This window comes from Choloepus didactylus, chromosome 9, assembly GCF_015220235.1.
Source record: "Choloepus didactylus isolate mChoDid1 chromosome 9, mChoDid1.pri, whole genome shotgun sequence".
NCBI classification, from domain to species: domain Eukaryota; kingdom Metazoa; phylum Chordata; class Mammalia; order Pilosa; family Megalonychidae; genus Choloepus; species Choloepus didactylus.
In genome coordinates this window covers 108,506,116-108,524,880 of record NC_051315.1, presented here as the reverse complement: position 1 = coordinate 108,524,880, position 18,765 = coordinate 108,506,116, and positions in this window count along the sequence as shown.

Below are 18,765 nucleotides of genomic sequence, written 5' to 3'. Positions count from 1 at the left end.
ATTTTGGGGCTTCTTGATTGGGTGCATAAACATTTATGATTGTTATTTTTTCTTGGTGAATTGTCCCTTTTATTAACTATATAGTGTCCTTCTTTGTCTCTTATGTCATTCTTGCATTTAAAGTCTATTTTGCCTGATACTACTACAGCTATTCCAGTTTTCTTTTGGTTGCAGTTTGAGTAGAATATTTCTTACCATCCTTTCACTTTCAGTCTCTTTGTGTCAGACTCTTTGGGTCTAAGATGAGTCTCTTGTAAATAGCCTATTGATGGGTCATAATTTTTAATCCATTTTACCAGTCTGTATCTTTTAATTGGAGCGTTTAATCCATTCACATTCAAAGTCATTACTGTGAAGGGAGTTCTTGAAACAGTCATCTTATCCTTTTGTTTTTAGTTGTTAAATCTATTTTTTTCCACCTCTCTCTTTTTTTCCTTTAAGTTACCCTTACTAATGCTCTTCAGTTCTGTGCCCTTCTCCAGACCTCTCTCTGTTTCTTTTTTTCTTACCTGATAGAGCTTCCTTTAAAATTTCTTGCAGGGAGGTTCTCTTGTTAACAAATTCTCTCAGCATTTGTTTATCTGTGAAAATTTTAAAGTCTCCCTCAATTTTAAAGGAGAGTTTTGCCAGATAAAGAATTCTTGGTTGGCAATTTTTCTCTTTCAGAATCTTAATTATGTCATACCACTGACTTGTCACCTCTGTGGTGCTCGCTGAGTAGTCAGTACTTAGTCTTATGTTGTTTCCCTATTATGTGATGAATCGCTTTTCTCTTGCTGCTTTCGGAACTTTCTCCTTCTCTCCAGCATTTGACAATCTAATCAGTATATGTCTTGGAGTAGGTTTATGTTGATTTGTTCTATTTGGGTTTTGTTGGGCATCTTTGATTTGCATATTTATGTTGTTTAGAAGAGTAGGGAAGTTTTCCCCAACTATGTCTTGAAACACTATTCTTAACCCTTTATCCTTCTCTTCTCCTTCTGGGATACCAATGATTTTTATATTTGTTTTCTTCATGTTGTCCATCATTTCTCTGAGTTCCATTTCATATTTTTCATTTTTTTTCATGGTTTATTCTTTTGTGCATTCATATTATATTTCCCTGTCTTCTAGTTCACCTGTTCTTTCTATTGCCTCTTCACTTCTGCTGTTGTGTGTCTCTAGTATATTTTTAATTTGATCCACAGTGTATTTTATTTCCATTAAGATTTGCTATTTTTTAATTTACTCTTTCAAATTCTTCTTTATGCTTTTCCAGAGTCTTCTTTTCCTTTATGTCTTTAGCCATCTTGTTGAAGTTGTTCTGGAGTTTTGTTGTACTTCTTTAATTAATTGCTCTAAATTTTGTGTCTCTTCCTGCTTTTTAATGTGTTCATTTGGCTTGTCCATATCTTCCAGATTCTTCAAGTGCTTTATGACTTCATGTTTTCTTCAGAGCATTTGCTTGTCTTGATAAGGTTATTTTGGGAAATGCAGGATTATTTGAGCATTTGTGTATAATTTGGGGGAGTTACAGCTGTCTGGAGTGCAGTTTCCCTATCCTGCCTGTAGGATGTGCTCTCAAGTTGGTCTTCCTCTGCAGTGGGTGGAGTCTAAACCAGGTGGGGAAACTGTCAGTGCACCGGTTCTCTGTGTGCACTGGGAACTCTCTGCCCTGGGGCTGCAATGTGGGCCCTGAGCAGTTTGGCAGGGAGTCTGCTCAAGTGCACCCTCCAGCTCAAACATTCCCCACTCCCTGCCTGCCGTGCACCCACGAGCCTCTGGGGTATGGGTAGGGCTCCTGATGTGTTGATATGGTGCCATCTCCTATCCCCACTTCTTACTGGTGCACCCCCTGGACTTCTGTGGGGGAAGAGCAAACACTGCCTCCTGGGTTCCCTCACGGGAACTACCAGTTGTTTGGCTGTGGTGGATCTCCTCCCCAGCTAATTGCAAAGGTAGGTGCATCAAGGTGGAGAGCTGCTGCTCACCCTTTTCCTCAGTGGCCATCACACCACTGCCGGCCTGGGAGACATACCTGGCCAAACAAACTCACCCCATCCCTGGTGCTGCCATCTCTCAGTTTTTATCCACATCCCCTCCATGTACTGTGGGGATCCCTCCGTGGTCAGTGATACCCCAAAACCATGGTCCTGGGTTTCCTCCAGCCCCTTTCTAGTCTCTTTCATGGAAGAGAAGCCCATTCCACCTCACCTACTCCACCATCTTCCTGGAAGTCCTCCTCTTTTCTTAAATTTTCATTCCTGTCTCTTCTCTTTCCCCTCACCTGGCAGGAAGCTTTGTCCTAACCAGTGTTCCTCAAAGTTGCCAGTGCGAACTGTTTGTTACTCATCCATGGTGAGGTAAGAAGCTTGTAACAGAATGTAAATCCACACACTGCTTCCTTCCTTGAAGCTGTCTTGCCACGGGAAAAAAAAAATGTCTGCTGATCTAAACAATGCACTTAATGACATAGTTAGTTTACACAATGATGCAAGTTCCTAAACTCGTCATGGACTGGTAACAAATAGTTTGTCAATCTGAACCAGTCCACAGATGACATTTTGAGTAGCACTGTTCTAAACCTTTCTATCCTCCTCTGTTAGTGTTTCCATTGAAAAATCTGGAAAAAGGGCCACATTGTACTTGTGTATTTGTCTTCTTATAAATGTCTTTATGTGAGTCTTAACAGTGAATGTTTCTGTGACAGCATATTTTTCTGTATAATTTGGCCACTGTGTAGAAGTGTGACTATGCTACAAGACAGAAAATCACAGAAAGTTGAAGCTGGAACATTAGAGGTTGCCTCTCCAGAAATTTCATTTCATAGATGTCTCTCAAGGGAGAATATATGTAATAGATTTCTTAGGAAACATAACTCAACTACACTGGTAGAAATCATAATTGCTATTTACAGATAGTAGCAAATCAATATGTTTCAGAGGGATATTCAAGAACTAGTCTTTTAAAAACATAATTACAAATCAAAATAACACAAAGTTGATGATAGTTGTGAAAACATTCCAGAGTTGTTTGGTAATTTCCTTATTGTATATTTTAAAATGACTCAAATTTGGTTAATTCCACTATAACCAACTTAAAATTATTAAATATTTTAGCAGATCTATCAGCACTGTTGTTAGTATCTCCCTAGGACACATCAGCCTAGGGCATGCATTATCAGTGGGGCGATATCACTTCTAAAGGGGCAAAAATTGGTTCGGGGTGGGGCAAAAAATCTTAGATATTAAAATGATTTTTGGGTCTCCAAAATTCAACCCTACCTGGCAAAATCTTCTTCCTTAGTATTCAACTTCTCTCTTTAGGGAGAATTTGAATTGAATTTTTCTCCTTATAAATAGATAATAATATAAATTTTAAAAAGATTGACAAACAGAGGCCTAGGGATAGAACCATGGTGCAATAAATAGAAAGCGGACTAGACTTTGCTTCCCAGAAAGCAGTGGAATGCTGCCTGCGCTGCTGTCGCTTCTCTGAGCATTCTCACGTGGCCACTCTGCTGCTGCTGTGCTAATCTTTCCTCCTGGCTTGAGGAATGCAACTGAATTCCCTGTGCCAGGAAATGGACCCTTCCAGGTCCTCCTCTTGTCCTTACACAGGGTGAGCCAACTGAGGCTCTAGGCTTTAGGCAGGAGATTCAGAGGTACACTTGCCTCCTTCCCTCTCACTGAGAGGGCACTTTGCACAGAGCACTTCCTCCCAGCGCCAGCTCATGCCAGAACTGGGCATGCCATGGGCTTTCATCTTTCTACTCTCTGCTGTCCCTTCACTTGCCTGGGGTGACCTCACTTTCCATCTAAGTACCCTGCGGCTTTGTTAGCAGCTGAGTAGTCCTCATATGTTTACTGATTCTACTGGATACTTTGGTTCTGCTTTTTAGTTTGAACAAAACAACTTTGATTACCGAATCTAGTTCCTTTATCAATTAATCATTTAAAAATCACTTTCCCTTTGTAGGTAGTTGTACATGCTAGTTTCTTCATCCCCTTCAGTTTGGCTGGTGTCTCTCTGTTTGCAGTTATTAATTTTAGTCTTTGCTTTCATGTAGACAGTACATGCTGACCTTGTATGTTGATAATTCTAGCTTCTCAGAAAGCACTGCTGTTAAAATTTTCAAAAATCATGAAAAGATCTAACGAAATGTTCAAGCCTATTTCACCTCCAAACAAGGAGCGGGAGGAGGTGCTTTTGGAATGATGCTAGAGGTGTCCTCATGTGCTCCAGTAACCAGAAGAGAATGGTTGCCTGTTGCCCATGTGGTTGCACTGTTGGGGATGTTCTGTGAGTGGCCAGATGTGGGTGTGGTCCAAGAGCCAGAGATCTAGAGCCAGGGGAATCAGACTGCTGCAGCCCAGCTGGGACCCTTCTGCCTTGCTGCAGTTACGTGACTGGGCAGCGGCATCACGGGGGGAAGAGTGAAGGCATATTCCAAGTCCCTGAAATGGTGTGAGGCTTTTCTCTGTTTCCAAAGCCAATTTTTTGATAATATTGCTAGCTTCCACTTATAGATGGGTTGGATTCCAGCAGTTTATTTCACAGTCAGATCTTTGGAACTTGAAAATAACTTTCTTTCAAAAATAATAAAAGAAAAATAATAAAAGGCCCACCCCCAGAAATCTACTTAAATTCAAACCTAGATGAAATTAGGTACTTGTGCAGTGAAAGCAGCAGGAAAATCAAATAGTGCAGCTTAGAAATGAAGATTGTGTTTGCAAATCCATAATAATAACTAGAAACAGTCAAATTAATAAAAACAGTTTTCTGTTTATATTACGTGGTTTTGACAATGGTACTTTTAATTAGATGAGGATAAGAAGAAAGTTGGAGGCTTGTGGAGATTATCAAGGGGGAATTCTAAGGATTTTTAGGGGCTTTAGAAGTTAAGAAATAATTTCATTTCAAAACTTTACTTTGACATCTATGCTATCAAAGGTTCATTTTCACTCACAAAGAAATGAAGATAAATAAGAGGGAGAGTGTCTTAGGTTGGGTTTCCTAGAATTCCAACCCTGAGAAGGTTAACCCTTGGGCAAGTGAAGGAAGCAGGACATGAGAAGGAAGGAATTTGGGCTAAGATGGTATCTTAGTTTGCCACGGCTGCTATGACAATGGCTATACAGTGGGTTGGCTTAAACAACACGAATTTATTTTCTTACAGTTTTAGAGACCAGAAGTCCATCCTCAAGGCCATGCTTTCTCCTGGAGTCTGTAGTGTAGGGATGCTGACTTGCGGGTCATCCTGGGCCTTCCTTGGCTTGCATCTCTGCCTCCATCACATGGTAGTCTGTCTCATTCTCTAGCTTCTTCTAACTGACTGACTCTGTCCAAATTTCCTCTGCTTGTAAGCACTCCAGTCATATGGATTATGGCCTGCCCTGCCGATTTGGCCTCACCTGGATAGGATCTTCAAAGATCCTATTCACAGATGAGTCCACACCCACAGGGCCAGTGGTTAGGACTTCAGCATGTCTTTGGGGGAGACATGAGTCAATGTACTACAGATGCAGTCACAACAAAGGACTGAATGGATGCCACGGGGAGCTCTGGAGCAGGCAAGCCCTTTGGAGCTGTCCCGGCTTGAGCGAGGGACTAAGAGTTGTATCTCCTCAGGGACCAGCCCCTGGGTCTAGGCTACCACCGGGGGAGTGTGGGTGGTTTTGAGCAAGCCAGATCTCCAGCTGAGGGGAACCCATGTGAGAGTCACTGGCCACCAACACTCCCAGCCCCTGGGGGGATTGGGATTGGTCCTCAGTCCTGAAATCACAGAATTCATTCTAGAGAGAGGTTTCTTTTCTCTGAGGTAACTGGGCAAGATTTAAATAAAAGAGGAAAAAATATGTCTCTGTAGAAGGGGTTTGTAGGGAAGAGGAAGGTGATCTGTGGAGGATTTAACTGAGCTGTGAGCTGTGGAAGACAGCTTTTTTTTTTAGTTAGAGAAAATGAACGTACAAATCAGTTTTATTGTTACTTCCATTAAAAAAATTTTCTGACTAAATTAAGCTTCCCTAGGAAAGACAACCTAGCCTCAAGTCTACACTATAAAGGCAAAAAGAAAATGACTGATTTTCTGCTAAATTATCATGTTTAGGATTGTTACAAGTAACGTATTAGTTTCTAGAGAGCATCACTATGCTGTCTGTGTCAAAAATTTCACATACTGTCCTCAAGCATCAAAATGGTCATCTGGCTGGGACCTTGCAAGGTCCTTCTGAGGGGAGGGGAAGGAGGTGTCAGAGAAGACACTGCTCAGGCTACAGGCTGTGCTTTTGCCAGAATAACTTAGTTGCTGATGAGAGTATGTTGGATTGGGGGAAAAAGGGATGGCAGCCTGTGCCCTGCTATTGAATGTAGGAGGCTATCGATGAACTTAAATCTTCTACCTTAGGGGTTCCTGCACTAGTCATCAGGCAGAGGCCACTGTGGTGGCTTCTGACAGTTTTGGGGGGTTGGACAATACAGACCAGATTTTTGATTTTGTGAGATTTTGCATCTTTCTACAAAGTAGTGTTGTGTGGTAGGCAGTTATTTTTGGTACTAAGTGAATTAATTGTATTATTAATTTTAAAATTAATGCTATTTCAGGCATTGTGATACCTTTGGAGGCATCTGGAGACATTGTGTGTTGCTAAAATGGATCGGAAATCTTTGGATTCTCTTGTAGAGGATACAAAAGAAGTAAAAAGAATGGTCCTTGCTTTCAAGGAGATTGTGATTCAATTTGGAAAGACAGACTGTAAAGTACACTGCTATTCCTAAGGTCAAGGATGTTTTATCTTTTAGAGAACCTTCTCTTGAATGTGGAGAATACTCGGGGAGACAGAAGAGAGTGGGCCATGAACAGATACATCTTTCCTTCTGTATCTAGAGGGACTAATAGCCTGAGCCTTCCACAGTGAGTTAGCATGCTATTTTGTAAAAATCCCCAGAAGTCTTGGGTTTTTAAGTATTGCTTTCCTGTTTACTGAGTCCTTGAGGTAGTTTGGAATGTGCACATCTCAGAGATTTGTGAGGCATTCTGTAACCTATATTCTTTTTTTTTTTTTTTAATCTTCATTTTATTGAGATATATTCACATACCACGCAGTCACACAAAACAAATCGGACTTTCGATTGTTCACAGTACCATTACATAGCTGTACATTCATCACCTAAATCAATCCCTGACACCTTCATTAGCACACACACAAAAATAACAAGAATAATAATTAGAGTGAAAAGAGCAATTGAAGTAAAAAAGAACACTGGGTACCTTTGTCTGTTTGTTTCCTTCCCCTATTTTTCTACTCATCCATCCATAAACTTGACAAAGTGGAGTGTGGTCCTTATGGCTTTCCCAATCCCATTGTCACCCCTCATAAGCTACATTTTTATACAACTGTCTTCGAGATTCATGGTTCTGGGTTGTAGTTTGATAGTTTCAGGTATCCACCACCAGCTACCCCAATTCTTTAGAACCTAAAATGGGTTGTCTAAAGTGTGCATAAGAGTGCCCACCAGAGTGACCTCTCGGCTCCTTTTGGAATCTCTCTGCTACTGAAGCTTATTTCATATCCTTTCACATACCCCTTTTGGTCAAGAAGATGTTCTCCGTCCCATGATGCCAGGTCTACATTCCTCCCTGGGAGTCATATTCCACGTTTCCAGAGAGATTCACTCCCCTGGGTGTCTGGTCCCACGTAGAGGGGAGGGCAGTGATTTCACCTTTCAAGTTGGCTTAGCCAGAGAGAGAGGGTCACATCTGAGCAACCAAGAGGCATTCGGGAGGAGGCTCTTAGGCACAACCATAGGGAGGCCTAGCATCTCCTTTGCAGCAACCGTCTTCCCAAGGGTAAAACCTATGGTAGAGGGCACAACCCATCAAACCACCAGTCCCCTATGTCTGTGGTCATGTTAGCAACCATCGAGGTGGGGTAGGCCAATACCCCTGCATTCTCCACAGGCTCCTCAAGGGGGCACTACATCTTTTTTCCTTGTTTCTTTTTTTTTTTTTTTTTAACTTTCCCTTCTTTTTTAAATCAACTGTGTGAAAAAAAGTTAAAAAGAAAACCAAACCATACAATAAAAGAACATTTAAAAGAGACCATAACAAGGGAGTAAGAAAAAAGACAACTAACCTAAGATAATCTGCTTAACTTCCAACATGTTCCTACTTTACCCAAGAAAGTTACCTAATATAGCAACATTTCTGTGAACTTGTTTCCTACTATATCCATCAGAAATAACAGACCATAGTCATTCCTGGGCATCCCCAGAATGTTAAATAGCTTATCTGTTCTTGGATTATTGTTCCCCCTTCCTTAATTGCTCTCTATTGCTAGTTCCCCTACATTCTACATTATAAACCATTTGTTTTACATTTTTCAAAGTTCACATTAGTGGTAGCATATAATATTTCTCTTTTTGTGCCTGGCTTATTTCGCTCAGCATTATGTCTTCAAGGTTCATCCATATTGTCATATGTTTCACGAGATCGTTCCTTCTACTGCCGCGTAGTATTCCATCGTGTGTATATACCACATTTTATTTATCCACTCATTTGTTGAAGGACATTTGGGTTGTTTCCATCTCTTGGCAATTGTGAATAATGCTGCTATGAACATTGGCGTGCAGATATCTGTTCGTGTCACTGCTTTCCGATCTTCCGAGTATATACCGAGAAGTGCAATTGCTGGATCGAATGGTAACTCTATATCTAGTTTTCTAAGGAACCGCCAGACTGACTTCCAGAGTGGCTGACCATTATACAGTCCCACCAACAATGAATAAGAGTTCCAATTTCTCCACATCCCCTCCAGCATTTGTAGTTTCCTGTTTCTTTAATGGCAGCCATTCTAATCGGTGTGAGATGGTATCTCATTGTGGTCTTAATTTGCATCTCTCTAGTAGCTAGTGAAGCTGAACATTTTTTCATGTGTGTCTTGGCCATTTGTATTTCCTCTTCAGAGAACTGTCTTTTCATATCTTTTGCCCATTTTATAATTGGGCTGTCTGTACTACTGTCATTGAGTTGTAGGATTTCTTTGTATATGCAAGATATCAGTCTTTTGTCAGATACATGGTTTCCAAAAATTTTTTCCCAGTGAGTTGGCTGCCTCTTTACCTTTTTGAGAAATTCCTTTGAGGTGCAGAAACTTCTAAGCTTGAGGAGTTCCCATTTATCTATTTTTTCTTTTGTTGCTTGTGCTTTGGGTGTAAAGTCTAGGAAGTGGCCGCCTAATACAAGGTCTTGAAGATGTTTTCCTACATTATCTTCTAGGAGTTTTATGGTACTTTCTTTTATATGAGATCTTTGGTCCATTTTGAGTTAATTTTTGTGTAGGGGGTGAGGTAGGGGTCCTCTTTCATTCTTTTGGATATGGATATCCAACTCTCCCAGCCCCATTTGTTGAAAAGACCATTATGGCTCAGTTCGGTGACTTTGGGGGCCTTATCAAAGATCAGTCGGCCATAGATCTGAGGGTCTATCTCTGAATTCTCAATTCGATTCCATTGATCTATATGTCTATCTTTATGCCAGGACCATGCTGCTTTGGCAACTGTGGCTTTATAATAAGCTTCAAAGTCAGGGAGTGTAAGTCCTCTCACTTCGTTTTTCTTTTTTAGAGTGTTTTTAGCAATTCGAGGCATCTTCCCTTTCCAAATAAATTTGAGAACTAGCTTTCCCAAGTCTGCAAAGTAGGTTGTTGGAATTTTGATTGGGATTGCATTGAATCTGTAGATGAGTTTGGGTAGAATTGACATCTTAATGACATTTAGTCTTCCTATCCATGAACATGGAATATTTTTCCATCTTTTAAGGTCCCCTTCTATTTCTTTTAGTAGAGTTATGTAGTTTTCTTTGTATAGGTCTTTTACATCTTTGGTTAAGTTTATTCCTAGGTACTTGATTTTTTTAGTTGCTATTGAAAATGGTATCTTTTTCCTGAGTGTCTCTTCAGTTTGTTCATTTCTAGCATATAGAAACATTATTTATTTACGTGCATTAATCTTGTATCCTGCTACTTTGCTAAATTTGTTTATTAGCTCTAGTAGCTGTATCGTCGATTTCTCAGGGTTTTCTAGATATAAGATCATATCATCTGCAACAATGACAGTTTTACTTCTTCTTTCCAATTTGGATGCCTTTTATTTCTTTGTCTTGCCGGATTGCCCTGGCTAGCACTTCCAGCACAATGTTGAATAACAGTGGTGACAGCGGGCATCCTTGTCTTGTTCCTGATCTTAGAGGGAAGGCTTTCAGTCTCTCACCATTGAGTACTATGCTGGCTGTGGGTTTTTCATATATGCTCTTTATCATGTTGAGGAAGTTTCCCTCAATTCCTACCTTTTGAAGTGTTTTTATCAAAACGGATGTTGGATTTTGTCAAATGCTTTTTCAGCATCTATTGAGATGATCAATTGATTTTTCCCTTTTGACTCGTTAATGTGTTGTAATACATTGATTGATTTTCTTATGTTGAACCATCCTTGCATGCCTGGAATGAACCCCACTTGGTCATGGTGTATGATTTTTTTAATGTGTCTTTGGATTCGATTTGCAAGTATTTTGTTGAGGATTTTTGCATCTATATTCATTAGGGAGATTGGCCGGTAGTTTTCCTTTTTTGTAACATCTTTGCCTGGTTTTGGTATTAGATTGATGTTAGCTTCATAAAATGAGTTAGGTAGTGTTCCATTTTCTTCAATGTTTTGAAAGAGTTTGAGTAAGATTGGTGTCAGTTCTTTCTGGAAAGTTTGGTAGAATTCCCCTGTGAAGCCATCTGGCCCTGGGCATTTATTTGTGGGAAGCTTTTTGATGACTGATTGGATCTCTTTGCTTGTGATGGGTTGGTTGAGGTCTTCTATTTCTTCTCTGGTCAGTCTAGGTTGTTCATATGTTTCCAGGAAATTGTCCATTTCCTCTACATTGTCCAGTTTGTTGCCATACAGTTGTTCATAATATCCTCTTATAATTTTTTTAATTTCTTCAGGATCTGTAGTTATGTCACCTTTTTCATTCATTATTTTGTTTATATGGGTCTTCTCTCTTTTTGATTTTGTCAGTCTAGCTAGGGGCTTGTCGATCTTGTTGATCTTCTCAAAAAACCAACTTTTGGTGATATTTATCCTCTCTATTGTTTTTTTGTTCTCTATGTCATTTATTTCTGCTTTAATCCTTGTTATTTCTTTTCTTCTACTTGGTTTAGGATTGGTTTGCTGTTCATTTTCCAGCTTCTTCAGTTGATCCATTAGTACTTTGATTTTGGCTCTTTCTTCCTTTTTAATATATGCGTTTAGTGCTATAAATTTCCCCCTTAGCACTGCTTTTGCTGCATCCCATAGGTTTTGGTATGTTGTGTTCTCATTTTCATTTGTCTCCATATATTTAGCAATTTCTCTTGCTATTTCTTTGTTAACCCACTGATTGTTTAGGAGTGTGTTGTTTAACCTCCAGGTATTTGTGAATTTTCTAAGTCTCTGATGGTTGTTGACTTCTAATTGTATTCCATTGTGGTCAGAGAATGTGCTTTGAATAATTTCAATCTTTTTAAATTTATTGAGGCTTGTTTTATGTCCCAGCATATGATCTATTCTGGAGAAAGTTCCATGAGCACTAGAAAAGTATGTGTATCCTGGTGATTTGGGATGTAATGTCCTGTATATGTCTGTTAAATCTAATTCATTTATCAGATTGTTTAGGTTTTCAATTTCCTTATTGGTCTTCTGTCTGGTTGATCTGTCTATAGGAGAGAGTGATGTGTTGAAGTCTCCCACAATTATTGTGGAATCATCAATTGCTTCCTTTAGTTTTGCCAGTGTTTCTCTCATGTATTTTGTGGCACCTTGATTGGGTGCATAGACATTTACGATTGTTATTTCTTCTTGCTGAATTGCTCCTTTTATTAGTATGTAGTGGCCTTCTTTGTCTCTCAAAACATCCCTGCATTTAAAGTCTATTTTATCTGAGATTAATATTGCTACACCTTCTTTCTTTGGCTGTAGCTTGCATGAAATATTTTTTTCCATCCTTTCACTTTCAGTTTCTTTGTGTCCCTGTGTCTAAGGTGAGTCTCTTGTATGCAACATATTGATGGTTCATTTTTTTTGATCCATTCTGCAAATCTGTATCTTTTAATTGGGGAGTTTAATCCATTTACATTCAACGTTATAACCGTGAAGGCATTTCTTGAATCAGCCATCTTATCCTTTGGTTTATGCTTGTCATATATATTTTTCCCCTCTCTCTATTAATATCCTTTATTGTACCCATACCAAATCTCTTTAGTACTGAACCTTTCTCCAAGTCTCTCTGTCCTTTCTTTGTTTCTCTGTCTGTAGGGCTCCCTTTAGTATCTCCAGTAGGGCAGGTCTCTTGTTAGCAAATTCTCTCAGCATTTGTTTGTCTGTGAAAAATTTATGCTCTCCCTCAAATTTGAAGGAGAGCTTTGCTGGATAAAGTATTCTTGGCTGGAAATTTTTCTCACTCAGAATTTTAAATATATTGTGCCACTGCCTTCTCGCCTCCATAGTGGCTGCTGAGTAGTCACTACTTAGTCTTATGCTGTTTCCTTTGTATGTGGTGAATTGCTTTTCTCTTGCTGCTTTCAGAACTTGCTCCTTCTCTTCTGTGTTTGACAGTGTGATCAGAATATGTCTCAGAGTGGGTTTATTTGGATTTATTCTATTTGGAGTTCGCTGAGCATTTATGATTTGTGTATTTATGTTGTTTTGAAGATTTGGGAAGTTTTCCCCAACAATTTCTTTGAATTCTCTTCCTAGACCTTTACCCTTTTCTTCCCCTTCTGGAACACCAATGCGTCTTATATTCAGACGTTTCATATTATCTATCATATCCCTGAGTTCCATTTCGACTTTTTCAATTTTTTTCCCCATTCTTTCTTTTATGGTTTCATTTTCCATTCTGTCATCTTCCAGGTCACTGATTCGTTGTTCAACTTCCTCTAGTCTTGTACTATGAGTGTCCAGAATCTTTTTAATTTGGTCAACAGTTTCTTTAATTTCCATAAGATCATCCATTTTTTTATTTAGTCTTGCAATGTCTTCTTTATGCTCTTCTAGAGTCTTCTTGATATGCTTTATATCCCATACTATGGTCTCACTGTTCATCTTTAGTTCTTTGAGTAGCTGCTCTACGTGCTGTGTCTCTTCTGATCTTTTGATTTGGGTGCTTGGGCTTGGGTTATCCATATCGTCTGTTTTTTTCATATGCTTTATAATTTTCTGTTGTTTTTGGCCTCTTGGCATTTGCTGAACTTGATAGGGTTCTTTTAGGATTTGTAGACCAATTGAAGTCCTTATCTCTAATTTATCAGATCTACAGCTTCGTGGAGTACACTTTCTCTAACTAACCAGCAGGTGGCGTCCACGAGCCACCTGTTCTCCTCAAGCCAGTTCTCCCCTGCTTAGCCTTTTTGGTGAGTGGGGGAGTGAGTCTTGTGGTGTCCAATTGGTGTACCAGGCTTGCGTGTGTAGTTGGTGTTGCCTGCCCTGTATATGGGGCGTGTTTCTGGGCAGTCAGGGAGGGGGGTGGCTCCAACAATCAAATCTCCCTGGTGATCCTAGAGTTTTAAAGCTGCTTGAATAGTCTAATCCTTCAGTTCAGTCCTGCCACAGTTTGTCTCTGCCACTGACCCACAAGTCCTTGGTATTGAGGTATGGCTCCTGAGACTTGTAAGTGGGCCCCTCTTCCAGGCTGTGCACCCCCTGGTACTCTGTTGAGGGATGACTGTGCTATGTCACAGGTGAGTGCCGTCCCCCCAGGGCAGTTCTGGGCTGCTGGGCTGTGTAGGGAGGCTCCCAGTTTGCTGAACTGATGGCTGAATGGGGCTTTGTTAATTCACACTGCTCCAGCTTCCCAACTCTAGGACAGTCAGCTGAGGTTGCAGGGAAGGCTAACGTCCACGCCCAGTTTTGTGGTGTGTGCCTGTTATTTGAAGCACTTCCGTCACACTGGGTTGTCTTGGGCAGCTCTGGGCTATGGGGTTGGCGATGGGCAGGAGTGTTTCCTGTCCGCCAGGATGATGGCTGTGAGGGGACACCCCCCTTTTCTTGGGAAGTTGTGGTGTTTAGTGAATTTTCTCTGCTAGTGGATTATTGCCTTTTGTCTCAGAGCTCTATTAGCTCTGCTCTTGTCTTGACCTGCCCAAATTGCAAGTCTTTGAAGCTTTCTGTATTGGGCTTAGATTTCGCTGATCTCAGCAGTTCCACGTTTTCATGAGTGTTGTATGAAGTATGCCCAAAGTCAGATTTCTCTGTGGTGTCCAGTCCACACAGTTCCTGGCTTTCTGCCTACTTTCCTGGAGGAGTAACTAAAACATACAGCTCACCAGTCTGCCATCTTGCCCCGCCAACCTATATTCTTATAGGTTATGTATCTTTTGGGCTACTTAATACGTAATTGACTGGTGGGTTTGTCTGGAATCCAGATTTATCTTTGATTAGGAAATATGCTTGACATAGGTGACTCTACTTTTTATTTCTTTATTCTAATTGTGGAAAAGAAAAAGAAGAAAAGCAAAAGCCACTTGCACGTTTTGTTTTGTTTCATTTTGCCTTAGTTTTAGTTACTATTGAGTAGCATCTTTGCTGCCTGGGAAATGACCTCCTCTGCATATCAGTGTTTGATGGAAATGGTGAAGTGAAAACATGTGTGGGGCCCAGAATGAGTCTGTTTCTCTTTATCTGTTGTTCCACTCTTTGTGCTCTCCAAAGAATCACTAGAAGGAACCAGCACCAGCCATTTTCCAATGTACTGTACTGATTATGCTCTAAGTAGATGTTTATATTTTCATTCCTGGTGATATGGTTGGGTGCCCTTGATAAACATAAGATGTGGGAAAAGTTTATCTCTGAGCCTTCCATCCCTCTTGCATAAACCTTTTTCATCTTCTCGTCCACCCCTTCAGACTCCAGGCTTGCTACCTTCTTAAAGCCACAATTTTATCCTTTGCCCTCCATCTAGACCCACCCCCTCAGATTTTGGCCTGGATTCCATTTTTTACTTTCCTTCACCTCTACCTGTAGAAACTTGCTCTGTTTGGGTGTCATTACCTCAGGGCCTTGTTAGAAGACTGGCCAGTTCTCATCAATCAGTCCATGCCACACCATTAATAGTTGAAAAATATCAGTTAAAAATCTGTACCCCCTTGCAAGGATCCCATTTCCATTTTATCTGGCTGGAGACTTTAATGCCTTAACTCGAGGCTTCCCAGTCTGGCCCGTGCTAGGGAAAAATCCTCAGGATAAACACAAAACATTTACTTGCAGCTTCAAATTTACTTGAAGATTTTGGGGAAAACTCCCCATATTATTTTCCTGTTAAAGCAAAATGAGATATGTATTACAGTAAAAATCAAAATTCCCCATATCTTAAAAATAAAACATGAGACCACAAGAAATTTATAGTTTTGGTAAACTACCCTGGGCTTGGTCTCTAGACACCCTGGAATTTGCTTACACTTCCTTCTCCCATCAGGGATACTTGGATGAAAAGCTTTGGAAAGCAGTGACTAAAGCCAAAGTAGTTTCCACCAGTTAGAATTCTAGGCATTTTAGAAGGTCAGTGGGAAAGATTTTTTTTTTTCCTTTTCAGCACTTCTCTGATCACTTGCCCAGATATGGGATGTGTTTTGTGGGCCAATCATGTGGGCAGTAGCGTATTTTTTCAGCTTTGAACATTTCTTGACTCTCTTTACATAATTGTACATAGCTTTATCTGTGCTTTTGTCCAACTGTCTTTGTTGGTGATCTAGAGATAGTAGTGACAGCATTTAGTTTGCAATTTGGAGTAAAATAAGACTCGTAAAAGTGCTTCTTTATGAAGGATTTAAAAAAACTTGTTAAATTATTTACTTAATGTAGACAAGTCAAAGTCAAACACAAGAATGAATCTTCAGGGATTTTTGACACAGGTTTAAACTTTTAAATGTGCACATTTGTTTTAGTCTGTAATTTGTATTCTTTAAAGAGAAACTGCAATGAGGAACTGCAAAATTAATGGATTTTTTTCTTTTACGTTTTTTTTTTTAGGCAAAAGATTCCCCAGAGAGGAATTACTATAGACATGTACAATAGTTCAAATTATTCATACTTTGTTGCTTTAGTGCCCATTATGCCCAGATGTGACTTCATAGCCCATGCACTTTTTTTAACAAAAGGGATCAAATTAATAGTCAAGTCAAAACATTACAAAGTCATTTCCTTTGGAGAAAAAAATTTATTTTTATATTGTTTTAAACAAATAACTTACTGCAACTATTGATTGAAATATGCTTACCATCTTTTGCCAGAGATGTTGGGGGGAAAAAGTGTATTTTATCTTCCTGAAAAACTGGAGAGAAACATTTCCCTAGAGATTAGTGGGGTTTTTGGAAAAAGACTTAACACACAGTGGTTTTCCTATTTTCATGAAATGTATTAGGAGAGATTTATGGTTCCAATTTAAAGGACATTCTGGGAGGGACAACGCCTAAAATCATTTATCACTTAAACCGTAGTGCTAATAAGGTTAACTTTTAGCCACCACTGACAGTTAAAAGCTGTTGTTAAGAATATCTATTGTCAAGTCAAAGAACAATATCACAACATTAAAGAAATGGAAAAAAAAAAAAACCCAGAAAGTAACTTATGATTTTATCACTTTAATATAACACAATAATCTCTGTGTTTTCCATCCTATCTTTGTCATTTTCATACACATTTTTAATGCTGGTGTATCATAGCATTTGCTTAACTGTGTACCTGGCTGGGAGTGGGATGGGGGTGGTGTATGTATGGCGGGGGTGGGGTGGGGTGGGGGGCTGTGAGTGGCAGGGGGAAGACAAAGTCACAGAGGCAACAGCTGCAGTTTTCTACCACAGCTTCTTGCCATTGTTCTTTGTGGTTCTGCTCTCTGCTTCCCTTCATCCTCCTCCTCTCCACCTACCCTGTGTTTTTAGGTGAAAGCGAATTCAAATTATTACTATTTTTGAATTTAAGTGTATTTACAATTATTGGAGTTTTCAAATCAGAATTGCAAATCAAACCACCAAATCTAACTGCTGGTTTTCATTGCCTTCTCCGTTCTCTCCCTCCCTTCCCCACCCAACCCAACACACCTAAATGAAATTACCTTCCACTTGCCAAGCAATTTGCAGGACTGGGGAATACCGAGAAGAGCAACTCTTGGTCTTTGCCTTAAAGTCACTGAGAGTTTGGGGGAAAAGTGAAGCTAGAAAAGAGATCATTACAGTGTTACATAATGAGTGCTATGTTAGAGGAGAGCAATAAAAGAGGAACAATAACAATAAAGTATGATTAACATTATGATAGTATTATACAGGGGGTCATGATAGCCTCCAGCAGGAGCCTTAACCTAACTCTGTGGGGAGAGGCCCAGAAAATGTAATAAACTGGCTTTGGAAGGTTTGGAAGATTGTGTGGGGAAGGGCACACAGAAACCCTGAAGCGTGAAGGGGTGACAAGATGGTTGGCTCTAGTTCAGACTTCAGGGTGGGAGGAGAGGGTGAGGATTGGGTTGCATATTGTCAGTGGTCTGATATTCCGTGTTAAGTCATTTGGATCTTATTTTATGGGTAGCAGTGTACAAAATGGGAATATTAAAGCACAGAAATGACATGATTGGTTATTTGTTTCTTTTTTTATTTTAAAGGGAAGTTATTTTGATGGATAAGGCATTTGCAGGTTGAGGGGATCCTAATGGTCCTATAGCCCTTTCCTTTGTACTGAATTTCCCTCTACCTATCATGCTGCCTGGACCATGGGAGGTGCTTAGTAAATACTTGTTGAACAAATGAATGGATTAGCATTGCATCATTGCATCAGAGCTTTAGGATGGATGACCATGTGTCTGCTTTAAAACCTGATCTTGAATCTACCAGCCACCATGACTTGGGTTAAAACAGTCTGCCTCATGGATGCCGGATCAGTTCATCCATCCATCCATCTTCCAGACATCATGTGACTGGTGGCCCGTAAAGGAAAATTGGACATTTAGTCTCATTTGAGGCAATTTCTAGAGAGCTCTTCAATTTTGGTAGAATCTCCTGGGCTTCAGCTTCCATTTTCAGTCCTGATTCTGTCCTATGGACATAATGACTGAAGTTGGCCTCCCTGGCTTGATTTTAGGTGCTCTCTGATGACTTTGGCTAACACCCACTCCTGAGCTTCAAAGAAGCTCAATATAAGGTGTCAGATAAACCATCTCACTCCTGCTCTAGCCTCCAGGCTCAAATCCCGGCTCCAGGCTGCCTGATGTGCACACAGGTCAGACCTGCTCCTATCTTCTTACTAGGGGCTATTTAGAGCCAGCCACTCCTAAGTCCATTGCTCCATATGAATTTATTCTACATTGTACAGAATCAAAACTATTCCAAAGCTTCCTTTCAATCATTCCTTCCCTTTCAATATATCTCCTGAGTCACTCGCTCATTAATTCCTTTTCTTCTTTAATAATCAGCCTAAGCCAATTTCTTTGAACCATTTCTTTCTGTTGAAAATTTAATGTATACTTAAAATATTTGAAATAACTGTAGAAATGAAAAAATACCTTAACTGTAGTAAGGTCTTCTGTTTTGTCCACTCAAAACCTCTGTATGCTCTTGTTGAAGACACTAGCTTTTCATTTTGAAAATTTTTAAACATAGACAAATTAGAGAAAATAGTGTAGGAACACTGTGTACTCATCATTGGCTTCCAACAGTTATCAGCAAATGGCTAAGCTTGTTTTAGGTATAACTGTGCCGGTTTGCTAAAGCTACTGGAATG